The sequence below is a fragment of the Crocuta crocuta genome, unplaced genomic scaffold, assembly GCF_008692635.1.
Source record: "Crocuta crocuta isolate KB4526 unplaced genomic scaffold, BGI_CrCroc_1.0 scaffold207, whole genome shotgun sequence".
NCBI lineage: Eukaryota > Metazoa > Chordata > Mammalia > Carnivora > Hyaenidae > Crocuta > Crocuta crocuta.
Window position 1 is genome coordinate 234538 of NW_027531996.1, and position 14916 is coordinate 249453.

A 14916-nucleotide genomic window follows, 5' to 3' on the forward strand; every position below is an offset into this window, starting at 1 on the left:
TAAATTGTTTCTCTTTACTTAGTCTTTTCCCCTTCTCTCAAGGCAGTTTCCATGTTATTATTTTGCAACCACATCAGATTTCTCTTTTAAAGTACACGCATCCCACTTATATGATTCTCCTTAATATTTTCTTTTCTATGGTCTAGTATCGTCTAGAAAACTCTATATTTCTCAATACTTCCAGTAATGGGGATTCATCCTTTATTTCTACTCTATCTTTTTTGTCTCTAGCCTCAGTAAGAATGTTTCTCACATCCCGATTTTACAATTTCCTTCACTCTTATAAAATCTACTCCAACCAAGCACCATATTTTCCATCACCTCTAAAAATTGCTCAGCTTAAAAATTGGCTCAGCTTAAATATCTTAAATTATGAATTTATATTCTTCAACTATGAATTTCTGTTCTGGTATCATTGCTATTTGAAACAATTCCACAGGGGATATGTTTTTATTTTTCTTTGAGTACAGAGGTAATTGTTTCTCAAAGGGATGTGTCTAGTGGTATTCCTGTGCTGTAGGTATGCACATTTTCATTCTCATTAAATATTTTGGGTTGGTCTCCAAAATAGTGCCAACTTACACTCCTGTCATCTCATAATATTATTGGACTTCTTAATATTTATCATTAAGGTGATTGTAAAAATTATGCCACTGTAATTTTTTTCTTTCCACATTTGCAAGGACTGTTTCTTTTTTTGTAAAATTCATGCTCAGAACCTTTCTTCATGTTTTTCTATGTGAGATTTTTATTTTTCTTATATATTTGTAAACTTTAAAAATATAAATACTAATTTTTATCAAATATTTCCCAATATTATATCTAAGTAGATGACATTTTTACTTACCTATTGTCATAGTGATATCACATTTATCAATCCTGTCCTTCGTGTTTTCTTCTTTGCGTTCTTTTTTTTAAACGTTTATTTATTTTTGAGAGAGAGAGTGTGTGTGCCCATGGGATGGAGGAGCAGAGAGAGAGAGATACACACAGAATCTGAAGCAGGCTCCTGGCTCTGAGCTGTCAGCACAGAGCCCGATGCGGGGCTAGAACACACAAACTGTGAGATCATAGCCTGACCCAAAGTTGTAGGCTTAACAACTGAGCCACCCAGGTGCCCCTGTTTCTTTGCATTCTTGATTTAGAAATGTTTTTATACATCAGTGCCATAAAAACAGTCTCCTATGTTTCTTCTAAATGCGTTATGCTTTTATTTTTCATATTTAAACCTTTATTATATCTAGAATTGTGAAATGGGAATATAATTTTCTTTCATACAATTTTCATTTCTTTTACTTATGAACTGCAAGTTCATTGCTGTGATATTCCAAATTGCCGCCTTATACATATATGGCTCCTTTATTTGGTTCCATTGGCCTATTTGTTTGTCTAGTGGCAATGCCACTGCTCAATCTTACTTCTTATTTATAATTATTTTGGGTATTCTTGATTTTACTCTAGTATATGATTTAAAATCAATTTTTTAAAAGTTTTTTATAAACTTGGGGATAGCTGATATTATTATGATATCCTATCTTTTCATGGTATGTCTATGGACTTTAGTCTTCTTTTGTTAACTTCAATAAAGTTTATTCATCACATATATTTTGAACCCCTCTTATGCCAGGTATTGGTCTAGGAGGTTTGTCATCACTGACAAAATAAAGTTTATATTCCAACTAGGTCACATAATATGTATAATATGTAAATACTTTATATAGTGTGATAAAAGATAGTAAAGTACTAAAAGAGAATGATATACACTAAGGCAGATTAATAAAGATCAGCATTGCAGGAGTCACAGAACAAAGGCAGTAGATTTTCATTTAAATAGGGTAAGCAGTTAGAATATACCTAATTGAGAAAATACTTGCAGGACTTGATGGAAGAGTATTCCAGGCAGAGTGAACAGCCAGGCAAACACCCTGTGGTGGGATCCTTCCTGAAGTATTCTAGAATGGCAAGGAGGCTTGGAGAGGAATGAATGAGTTTGAAAGTGAGTCAGAGAAATAATGGTGGCCACATCACATAGGGTCTTCTGAGACCCCAAGGAACTTCACTTTTATCTTGGGAGATGAAGAGCTTTGTAAGTTTTGTTAAAGAGGAATATAATAATAGTTGGCTGATATATTGAGAAAGGACTAAAGAAAATAAGAGTAGGAGCAGCAAGGCCTGTTTTGAGTCTATTTTAGGAATCCAAGTGTGGCTCAAGCCAGGAAAAGGGCAGAAGGGATGTCTGGATTCTATATATAATTTGAAGACAAAGCATTAGGATTGCCTGACAGAAAGGATGTGAGTTATAAGTGAAAGAAAAAAGCCAAAAGGACACCTTTTTGCTTAAAAGAAGAAGTTGCTATTTATTGAGATGTGGAAGGCTGAAGTAAGATGACCAGAAGCTACTTTTTGACTTACTAACTTCTAAATAAATATTAGACATCCTTGTGGATATATTTATTAGGAATGTAGATATTGTACATAGACTGTAGAATCTAAAGTTGAGGCTTGGTCTAGGGATATAAGCTGTGAGGCTATTGGCACATAAATGATATGTAAGCCATGAGACTGGATATAATAAATAAGAGGCTAAAAATATATGTAAGAAAAGAAGAAGCCAAAGGACTAGGGAGAAGAGAAATAGCTAACAAAAGGTATCAGGAAGGAACAACCAGTAGGTAGGAAAAACAAGGCGATGAATAAAAATATTAAGGAAGAGAGTGATCATTTGTGTCAGATGCTTCTATTAGGTTAATTAAGATGAAAACTGAATGCTGGTCTTTAGATATAGTTGGGAGATTGGTCACTTTGTAAAGAGAAGTTTTGATAGACTGATGATGGTGAAGGTATGTTAGGAATGTGTTTAAGAGAGAAACACATTGCCCTTCCTCCAGGTCAGCACAGCACCACATGGAGAGGTTTCTACTCAACCTCTAGTTTCTCCCGTGGGAAAAGAGAAGCCAAAGGGTATAACCAGCACTGCTGCACCCTGAGCATTGTGGGTTCCTTTGTGGTAGCCCCTACCCTGATCTCACTCCATGGGGATTGCAGGGGAATCTGTGAGACTTGACTATTGAGAATCTGACTGTGAAGAAGAATGGGGTAGGAGTTTGTAACAACCAGCACACAATCTGGGCAAACCAAGTTTATACCTTTAGTGCCCAAATAGTAATCCAAACCAGCAGTTTAGCTTATCTGCAGAAACATATCAGTACACTATGGACAGGGAACTTGGTGGGGTGCAGATCTGCCTGGTTCAGATCCTCAAACAAGGAGTTTTGCCAGCACTATAGCCTGGTATGCCCATGCCTCACCAGGGAGTTGAGTCACAGCCCCACCCACTGTGGAGGATATCTCTCAGCCACATCTACCCAGAGGGGCTGGTGAGAACACCTGGAAGCTGTGTAGCCCAGCGACGCTCAAGCCAAGATGTAAGTTGGTAGAGCTGATAAACCCCAGAGTAAAACTAGCAGGAGAGTTCTCCTGCCACACATATGCAGAGGAATTGACTCAAAACCAAGGTTGAGGGTACTTTCAGGTCCTTTTCATCCAGACAGCCTGTTTGGGAAATTGAGAGTTGAAGGAGTAGCACCTCCCCTTCCTGTACAGGCAAGAGAGTATAGATATAACCCTACCTGCTGTGGCTCCCAGCCCCATCTGATGGGGTGGCAAGAACATATGGAAGCTCTGCAGCCCAGTGGTGCATAAGCTGTAAGAAGGGCAGACAGAGCCAGTAGTTTGTAAAACAAAGCCAGTGGACCTATTTAGCCAGGGAACTTGGGGCATGGGTCAGCTTGAGTTAAGATAACAAGCAAAGAGCATTACCTGTTTTAGAGCTGTTTTTCCCACTAGACCTGGGCACCCAAAACTAATTCATAGTCCCCCTCAGTGCTGAATACAGCCTCCAGCCTGCTTGAGTAGGGAACCTAAACAGAACATAGAGAAGCCATATATCCTACATCCCTGCTTATAGTAGCACTTAAACAGAAAGCATTGGTCCATGGCTTTCCCCATCTGCAGAGCAAAACCAGTGGCCTCATCTGAACAGGGAAATCAGTGTGCACTCTTATCTGATATGAATCCCCAAACAAAGAGCTGTATAGGCCCTTGGTCCTATCCCAGTGCCCTGCCAGACTAAGAAAGCTAATTAATAGCCCCATCTATTACTGAATATAGTACACAGTCCCAACCATCTAATAAGCCTGACCAGAGAATCCAGGTAACTGTGGAGACCATCCCAAAGCCTCACTTGGGTAGGAAACCAAGTCAGCAGCCCTATTCAACTGTTTTCAGCCAGCGGTACAATCCTGAATCCTTAACTTCAGAGCTCTAACAGTTGTCTTATCCCAAAACAGACCATAATAACAGACCCCACCCACCCAAGGACATTTCAAGCAGACATTCTCAGAAACCCAACTGAGCAGACTGGTGAAGATCTATCTCTGCCAAAGCAAATATATAAACCTGGAAAAGAAGACTGGTTACTCAATGTGCAGATACCAGTATAAGGAATTAAGGATCATAAGAAACAGATAAATGTAACACCATCAAAGAAAATTCATAAAGCTCTAATAACTGATCTTAAAGAAATGGAGATCTGGGGGCACCTTGATGTTTCAGTCAGTTGAGCATCTAACTTCTGCTCAGGTCATGATCTCACAGTTTGGGACTTTGAACCCTGCATTGGGCTGGACTCTGTGTTGATGGTCCCTCCCTCTTCTCTTCCCCTTCCCCATGTGTGCTCTCTTTCTCTCTGAAATTAATAAATAAAACTTAAAAAAAATAATGGATATGTATGAACTGACAAAGAATTTAGAATCATCCTCTTAGAGAAATTTGGTGAACTATAAGAATACACAGACAACTAATCACAATTAGAAAAACGGTGCACAAATAAACAAGAACTTTGACAAAGCAAAAGAATTAAGAAAAAAAAAAAAAGACCCAGGAATCCTAGAGCTGAAAATACAATAACTGAATTGAGGAATTCAGTAGAGTTTTAAAAGCAGACTCAACCTTGCAAAAGAAAGAATCAGTGACCCAAAGGATAAAACATTAGCAATTATCCAGTTAGAGGAGCAAAAAGAAAAAAAATATTGAAAAGGAGTGAAGAAAGGCTATGAGACTTCTACAATAAAATGAAGCAATATTTATGTTCTGCAAATTCCAGGAGGAGAAGAGAAAGAGAAAAGAATAGGAAATATATTTAAAACAATAACGGATGAACATTTCCTGAAGCTCAAGAGAAAAATGAATATCTAGATCCATGAGGCCTAAAGGACCCCATATTGGTTAAACTTGCATAAGGCTGTACCAAGATACATTAAAATTAAATTTTGAAACATCAAAGACAAAGGAAGAATTTTAAAAGCAACAAGAGAAAAGAGAAAAGTTACATACAAGGGAAACCCCCCTTCCCCAGAAAACTATCAGTGGATTTATCAGTAGAAACAATTCAGGCCAGGAGAGAATGGGATGACATATTCAAAATATTGAAGGAAAAACAACTATCAACCAAGAATACTATACCCAATGCAGCTGTCCTTCAGAAATGAAAGGAGGGATAAAGACTTTCCCAAACAAACAAAAGCTCAAGAGGGAGTTTGTATTACCACTAGACTTGCCTTACAAGAAATGATAAAAGGAGTTCCTTGAGTGAAAATAAAAAGATGATAATTAATATCATAAAAACATATAAAAAGATAGTATAAAATTTACAGGTAATAGTAAATACATAGTCAAAGCTAGATTCTGTAATTTTGTAATAGTGGTTCATATTTCACTAATGGCTCTAACTTAAAAGTTTAAAAAATGAATTAAATAAAAATCAACATAGTAAAAATCCATAACTACAATAATCTGTTATTAGTTACACACGATAAAAAAATATGTAAACTGGAACAATAACCTAAAATGTGAAGAGCATAAGTAAAAGTGTAAAGTTTAGGAATTCTATTAACATAAAGTTATTATCAACTTAAACTAGGGTTATAATTTTAAGCTATTTTATGTATATCTAATGGTAACCACAAAGGAAAAACCTATAGCAATTATGCAAGAGAACATGAGAAAGAAACCAAAGTATACCAATATCAAAAAACATCAAAACATAAAAAAATACAGCAAGATAAGAAATAAGAAATAGTGGATCCAGAAAACAACCAGAAACCAATTAACAAAATGACAATAATAAGTTGTTACTTATCAGTAATTTTTAAAAATGTAAATAGATTAACTTTTACAGGCAAATGACACAGAATGACTGAATAGATTAAAGAAAAAAGATCTAACAATATGCTGCTAGAAAAGATTCAATTTAGCCTTCAAGGCACACACAGGCTGGGTGTGAAGGGATAGAAAAAGTCATTCAAACAAATGGTAACAGTAACAAAAAAAGCAGGAGTAGCTATACTAACAACAGACAAAACAGACTTTAAAAACGGTAAAAGGAAACAAAGACAAAAATGATCATTATATAATGATAAAGGGTCAATCCATCAAAAAGATACAACAATTGTAAGTATTTATGCACCCACCATTGGGGCACTTAAATATATAAAGCAGAATCTAACAGAGCTAACAGGAATCATAAATCATCCAGACAGAGAATCAATAAGGAAGCAATGAGAATGAACACTGCTGGAGACCAGATGGACCTATCAGACATTTACTGAACATTCCATCTAACAACAGCAGAACATGCATTCTTCTCAAACATACAGGGAACATTTTCTGGATAAGACCCTATGTTAGGCCACAAAAAAAATTTCTAGCAAATTGAAGAAGGTTGAAATCCTACCAAGTATCTTCTCTAACCACAATGGTTAGAAATCAATTACAAAAAGAAAACTGGAAAATTCACAAATACATGGAAATCAAACAACACTTCCCTGAACAACCAATGCATAAAATAAGAAAGGGGAAACTAAAAATTTATTGAGGGGGATGATATTGGAAATATAACATATCAGAACATATGGGATGCAGCAAAAGCAGTTTTTAGAGGGAAGTTCATAGCAAAAAACACATTAAGAAGCAAGAGAGGTAATCCTGAGTTCTCATCACAAAGAATTTTTTTTCTTTTCTCTGTTATTTCTTTTCTTATTGTATCTATATGAGATGATGAATGTTAGCCGAACCTATTGTGGTAATCATTTTATAATATAGGTAAGTCAAACCATTATGATGTATTCCTTAAATTTATATGGCAATGTCAATTACTTGGTATCAGTGTCAATCACCTAATATTACCATTATTTATATATTTTGGTAAGTGGGTAGATATGTTGGTAGGAGTCTGCCATGCCAAAGGTAATTATTTTTACTAAAGCAGATTAATTTGACCTCATGTACATAGTAGACATTCATTCACTGGGTACATGTGTTCTTTTCTATCTTAATTAGGAAAAAGGATCAGAAACAATTCACTCCCACATGGAATAGACAATAATACACATTCTCAGTGTTTCTTCTGTTCTCTGTCCTGGTATAGTCTAAAAGATCTAGACAATCTAGATGTCCCACAGAATATCTCCTTGATTCACTAAATCAATGACATCATGTTGATCCAGCAAGTGAGAGATGACTGGCATTCTGGAAGCTTTGGTAGCGTACAACAAGCTTAGAGAGTGGAAAATAAACCCTATGAAAATCCCGGGGTTTGCCATAGCAGTAAGCTTTTTAAAACTTCAGTGTTTGGAGTGTGCTGTAATGTCCCTCCAAAGTAAAAGGCAAATTGTTAAATCATGCATTCCATATGGCAAAAAAAAGAAACATAATGTCTGGTAGGCCTCTTTTGGTACAGAAGACAACACCTTCTGTACATAGGAATATGGATCTGGTCCTGATGACTTAAGGAATGGGGATTTGAAGGGTGTTTGAGGGCTTAGTCAATTGAGTGACTAACTTGGGCTCAGGTCATGATCTCACAGTCCATGAGTTCAAGGCCCATGTTGGCCTCTGTGCTGACAGCTCAGAGGCTGGAGCCTGCTTCAGATTTTGTCTTTGACTCTCTCTGTCCATCCTTGACTCGTGCTATGTCTCTCTCTGTCTCTCAAATATAAATAAGCATTCATAATAATAAAATAATAATAATAATAATAATAATAATAATAAAGAATAAGGATTTGGGTCACACCACCAAAGAAACCACTAAGAACAGTAGAAGGTATAGCTGAGGGCAAGGGGAAATTAGAATGGATAATGGCAGAAAGGAAGATAAATGATACCAGTTGTGTTCCAACTACACCTACTATACGTCAGTGATTCTACCTCGAAATAATAACTCTCTTATTTATGAGCATGCTTGAAAAAAATCTGTAAAGTGCTACACACATGTAAGATCAGCCATTAGGTTTGTGCTAACATTTCTATTGGTAAATCAGTTGAAGACTGAAACATTTTCCTGTTAGGTAATACTATACTGCATGTTAAAACTGCATATATCTGAGGGCCAAAAGTAACTGAGAAAATTCCTTAGATGAAAATTATAAAAAGTAAGCCATACAGAAATCCTCCCATAGGAAGCAGCAGGTGATGGAAATGTACAACTAAGTACTTAGTTAATTCCTCTGAGATCAAATAAGAACTCTCCAATCAACTGTTCAGATTTGAAACTGACTATGCCTCCCCTTACAAGCAGCTCTCTTACTTTCTGTAGGAGTGTGCTTAAGGGAGTTACTGCAATATTCATGTTGCAAGTCACAAGAAAGTAAGACCTCATAGTTATTACTTAACTGGGACCCTGGAGCATTACTGTAAAGTAGCTGCCCCCACTTGCAGACCTCCATGTCTCCAGAACTACTTGGTAGAAAGGTTAGGCTGAAGAATGTTTCTGAGCCACAGGAAAAACCAAGTGATGGATACGGGTGCCTGAAATTCAACTACTGTTCATTCATTTTATTTAACCAGCATTTATTGCTTGCCTCTTTTATACCAGCCACTCTGCTCAGCATTTTGAGAGCTTAAAAATGAACAACACATAGACCCTGCTGTTCTGTCCTGAAACTTCAAATCTTTTATGTTTTTTGTTTGTTTGTTTGTTTAACTCAGTATGTCCTAAATTGTAGAGAGCTTGATTAGATTCAGGGCCAAGAATCTGCTTATTTCCCAGTTCCCATGGTAATTCTGATGTTACTGATCATTGAATCCCACCTTGAGAAACACTTCTTTAACACGTATCGATAGTTATTTGTAGCTGAAAACAAGACCTTGTGGGAGGAAAGAAATTACAAAGGGAAAAATAGAAGAATGTTATAAAAGCTGTGTTTATGTTATCATTTTAAATTGGGTAACTTTTTTTTTAGCACATTTAGTGAAATGTGAATGAAGGCTCAGGTCTAGATTCAAAGATGAAATTTCATAGAATAATGTGAGCTTCAGTCAACATCAGCTTCACCAACTTGGAGAGCAAGTAGTGCCTTAGGGAAGGTCCCTCCTTGAGAACTGTTGCATCTTAGTCCTGGCTGAGCCTCAGCTAGCACTCCCCACACTTCTGTGAGTAGCAAAATAGCCTGTCAGTCGCTTTCCCCTCCAATCTTTTAAGAGCATCAAGGAAATGTATTCAGTTAGTATATACTCCTCCCTCCCTCTCTTCCTCTCTCTCTTTCTCTCATTCCTTCTCTTCCTCTCTTCCTTCCCTTATTCTTTCTTTCTTTCTTTCTTTCTTTCTTTCTTTCTTTCTTTCTTTCTTTCTTTCTTTCTTTCTTTCTTCCCTCCCTCCCATCCTCCCTCCTTTCCTTCCTTCCTTCCTTCCTTCCTTCCTTCCTTCCTTCCTTCCTTCCTTCCTTCCTTCCTTCCTACTTTCCCTTCTTCCTCCTTTCTTTGCCAGACCCCTGAGAGAATCCTCTGTGGTAAGTGCTCCAAGGAGACCATCAAAAAAGTATTTTTGGTTTTGGTTGTGTTTTTGTTTTTGGAGTGCTGGCACCTTTTTACTTGCTTACTTTGAATCCTCTCCGATCTTTTTCAGTGCACTAGAATTCTGCCATCTGCTTTCTGGAGGCCATTTGCCATTCTCTTGGGGTTGCTGGAAGCCTATAGGCACACTACTTATCTCAGCCTCTGAACAGTTAACCCAATCTCTCTTCATTATAAAAAAACAACCACCAAAAACCCCCACAAAAATAGTTTTATCCTTTAAACCTTTTTTTCCTTTTTAAATAAAAATGATGGTCTATCTATGTATTTCTTGGAACTTTTAAAAAATGAGCCTGCTATTATTAGAGCTGCATGTTTAACACAATCACATAGTTTANCTTTCTTTCTTTCTTTCTTTCTTTCTTCCCTCCCTCCCATCCTCCCTCCTTTCCTTCCTTCCTTCCTTCCTTCCTTCCTTCCTTCCTTCCTTCCTTCCTTCCTTCCTTCCTTCCTACTTTCCCTTCTTCCTCCTTTCTTTGCCAGACCCCTGAGAGAATCCTCTGTGGTAAGTGCTCCAAGGAGACCATCAAAAAAGTATTTTTGGTTTTGGTTGTGTTTTTGTTTTTGGAGTGCTGGCACCTTTTTACTTGCTTACTTTGAATCCTCTCCGATCTTTTTCAGTGCACTAGAATTCTGCCATCTGCTTTCTGGAGGCCATTTGCCATTCTCTTGGGGTTGCTGGAAGCCTATAGGCACACTACTTATCTCAGCCTCTGAACAGTTAACCCAATCTCTCTTCATTATAAAAAAACAACCACCAAAAACCCCCACAAAAATAGTTTTATCCTTTAAACCTTTTTTTCCTTTTTAAATAAAAATGATGGTCTATCTATGTATTTCTTGGAACTTTTAAAAAATGAGCCTGCTATTATTAGAGCTGCATGTTTAACACAATCACATAGTTTAAAAAATTTATACCAAGTTAATAACATCTCTGTTTCTAATATCAATCCTATGGTCAAAACACTTGTCATAGTAATAAACAATGGCATAATTAGAACTACTTCAATGAATTTGGGTCAATGTATCACTCTCTCAGAGCACACTTTAAATTTATCACAATGATAGCCTGGGGAAAATTTGGCTTTTTGGCATTCGCTAGTTTAAGTCATTATTTTGAGAGCAAATTGTACTCAACCCAGAGTTCAAGTGTAAGAGACAATAAAACGGAATGGCTAAATAAATGAGTTTTGATTGCCTTAGAAAGGTTTAGTCTTCATTCCTCCCATTCCAAGTAGTAATGATTTCAGGATTTCTTGTGATTATATACAATATTACTTTTTTCTTCTAAAGTTGCCTATTGAATCATATTATAATTATAGGTTATATGTATTTAATGCTCACTCTGTTCCAGGAACTGTGCTGAGCACACTATGCACATTATGCCACCAAGTGGCATATACTTCATTCTATCAGTGAGAGAATTGAGTCTTGGAGATTTTAAGGGACTTTCTCAAGGTCATATATTTAATAAGTGACAGAACTTGAAATAAAAGCCAGCACTCAGGGAGCATAATTTTTATCATGGTAACTTACCTCTGATACCAATAGCCACCAAGTTCCCTCAAAACTCATAGAAATAATTTCTGAAGGATGGAAGTATACAAGAACATCCATAGCTTCAGCAAGGCCAAAGGAGGATGAAAACTGAAAAAAAAAGGACATTAAATATGATGAAAATGCAAGTGCTAGTGACATTAGAGAGAGCAATGCCTGAGAATAGTATGCTCAGAAGCTAGCCCCCCCCCCCCCAAAAAAAGAGGAAAGTGTGGTAGCTGCATAAGTTCTGATTGGTTTCCTGGTCTGATTGTTTTCAGTTCCTAAAAATGCAGAGGATCTAAGGAAGCAACACATTTGGCATTGTTATAGGAACAGAAGACCAATGTGGCTGTGACAAATGAGCAAGAGGGAGAGTAGTAAGGAATGAAGTTGAAGAGGTAAGTTTAGAGGAGTGTCATGTAGATAGAGTCTTGCAAGCTATAGTGGAAGGGCTGAATTATTCTAAGGGCAGTGGGTAGACATTTAGGGGTTTTAAGCAAAGGGAGTAAAGGAGGTGATTATATAGTACATATTTTTATATAATCACTCTGAATGCTGTATAATGAATAAGTTGTAGAGGGGCAAGAAAGGAAGCAGAAAGACTAATAAGGAGGTTACTACATTTGTCTATGATGATGGGTTTAACTAAAGAGGTCACAGTAGAGATGGGTGAACTCAAGATATATTCTGGAGTAGAGCCACTAAGAAGTGGTAAACAATTGGATGTAAGGCCTGAGAGAAGATTAAAAAAAAAAAAATCAAGGATGACTTATTGAAATGACAGTAGGCAGCTGGTGGTTTTTTGAGGTGAGAAAGATTAGGATCAGAAGCAGTTCAGAGGAAAATCAAAAGCTGTTTGGGATATTTTGAGGTGATTGTTAAAACATCCAAGGGAAGATTTAAGATAAATATTACCTGTTCAAAACATGGAAGCTGGGATTCTAAGTCTCCCTGAAAGAAGTCACAGAAACAATGGGTGGGGAATGAATTTCAGTCAGCAGGAGAGCTAGGCAGGGAAGGTGAGGATGTCCATGAAGATTGGGCATGGAATTCAGAATGGAGGCTAGAGCTCTTTCACAACAGGTTTTCTGGGAAAAATTCATCTCTAGCATCTGGTTCAAAACATAGTTGAACAAATTTTTTTCAGCTGTAGCAATCAGCTATTTCAGTTTAGATACACCCATTGCTCTTGTTGGAAACAAGAAGCAGTGGGCACCTGGGTGGCTCAGTCTGTTAAATGTCTGACTTCAGCTCAGGTCCTGATCTCATGATTCATATGTGAGTTCAAGGCCTGCATTGGGTTCTGTGCTGACAGCTCGGAGCATGGAGACGGCTTCAGATTCTACATCTCCCTCCCTCTCTCTCTCTCTCTCTCTCTCTCTGCTCCTCCCCCACTCATGCTCTGTCTCTCTGTCTCTCAGAAATAAATAATGTAAAAACAAATTACAAAAAGCAGTGATACAGATGAGTCTGGTAACAGGTACCTCATAAGTTCAGAGCACCCCTTTAAATTCACTGGTAATCTCCAGACTCTCAGGTGTTGTTTTTGTTTTTCTGGAAAAGAGCGTCTAGTGCTATATTCACTTTATTGCCAAAGCCCCTTCAATGGCCTCCAGCTGGCCTTTCCTTCCAAGAAGCACTTCCCTATTCTAAGGTGATTCTAAGGTGATGTCCTTTCCTTTAATTGTGTCATGCTGCTGCAACATCTCTTGACCATTACAATTTATTCTGTCAGGGTCCCCCCTCCCTCTGGTAGAGCATCCACTACAACAGGAACTGAATAAATGATTCTAACAATATTGTCTTTAAAGTGAGTCTATAACTTTAGTCACACAAATTATTCTAGTAGCAATGGAATCATTCTGTTTCTCTAAAGACTTCTTTTTTTCGCTCTCTCTCTCTCTTTCCATTTTATACATAAGGGGTAGCATCAGCTGTTTGCGAATCCAGAATATTCTATTTGGACCATTCTCAAAGAAACACGTCACTCAAAGCTGTGTCAATAGAGAATTAAAACTTCCACATGACTGGGTATTCAAAATGTAAATACAGCCAGCTATGGCATTTTAGAAACCCCAAAGTAAAAACTTTACCACCAAAAGAAAAAAATAGCTTGAAAAGAGGACAGCAGGACAAATGAGGACAGCTAGTCTTTTTTCAGCTTATTTTTGTTGGATTCATTTTGAGTTTTGTAAACCAAGCTCCAGTTAGATCTTGAGGAAAAAAATCTAACTGACATAATTCACTGAGTCAACCTTCTCACAAAAAGGTTTTGAACATCAAGGCAGCATTAGCAGCTTTCTAGCCTCATGTCTTGATTGATCAGTTTAAACAGGTCTAAATATAGAACTTTATAAATAGATCAAATAAGAGTAAAGAAAATAACATTTTAAGTGTTCTTTACTGTGGAAATGAAAACAACAATAAAAATCTATCCAAGTAATGTCTAAACAAAGCAAAACACAAAATTTCATTCGCTTTGTTTTTCCTCTACCAAATGCATATTGTCTGTCTACAGATGTGTATTATTTTAAAATGCTAGATTATGCAAATAGATATGCTATATAATAACATAAAGCAGAAGATGCTATAAGAAAACCCTGTTTCCTGGGTAAAAATATATAAAATATCATCTTTCTTAATGTCATAATCATTACTCATCTTCTATCCTACTTTTCTTTTCTTTTTTTATGTTTATTTATTTTTGAGAGAGAGAGAGAGAGAGGGAAAGAGAGAGAGCATGAGCAGGGGAGGAGTAGAGAGAGAGGGAGACACAGAATTGGAACAGTCTCTAGGCTCTGAGCCATCAGCAGTGAGCCCAATGCAGAGCTTGAACTCACAAGACTTTGAGTTGTGAGATCATGACCTGAGCCGAAGTCGGCTGTTTAACTGATTGAGCCACCCAGGTGCCCCTGATGCTACTTTTCTAATCTCAACTGTGTATTATATGCTCAAGAAGAAGACAGACAGAATTCTTTTGGGGACTGAAATTATTCCTTCTAGGTGAGAATGCCTAAGTTTTGGGCTAATAATACACTGCATTTGCCAGCTGGCCTTCTCATGTCTGATTATTTGTGGGCATCTGTGACATAATAGAGCATCCTACCCTTTATCCATTGGTTTGAAGATGTTGCTTTCAGGTTAACAACTTTGTGCCAATATGTAACTTATGAAAAGTTGAAGGACTAATTTTGAGTGTTTACATTTATCCTTATATTATTTAAACAATCTCCACCACATCATTAGGTTCTCAGTGTTAAACTCACAAATAATTATAAAACAAGATAAGAGAGCAACTCAATTCCTAATAAGAGGCTACCAAAAACCTTGTGTAATTTCTTTATAAATATTGTGTGATTTTCAAAAGGGAACACATCATTTTTCTGTAAGAAGAAATTGGCCAATTAAGATCAGTATCTTCAAATAGATTGTTTTGGCTGAATATGTTTCTATAAATTCATCAAAGTA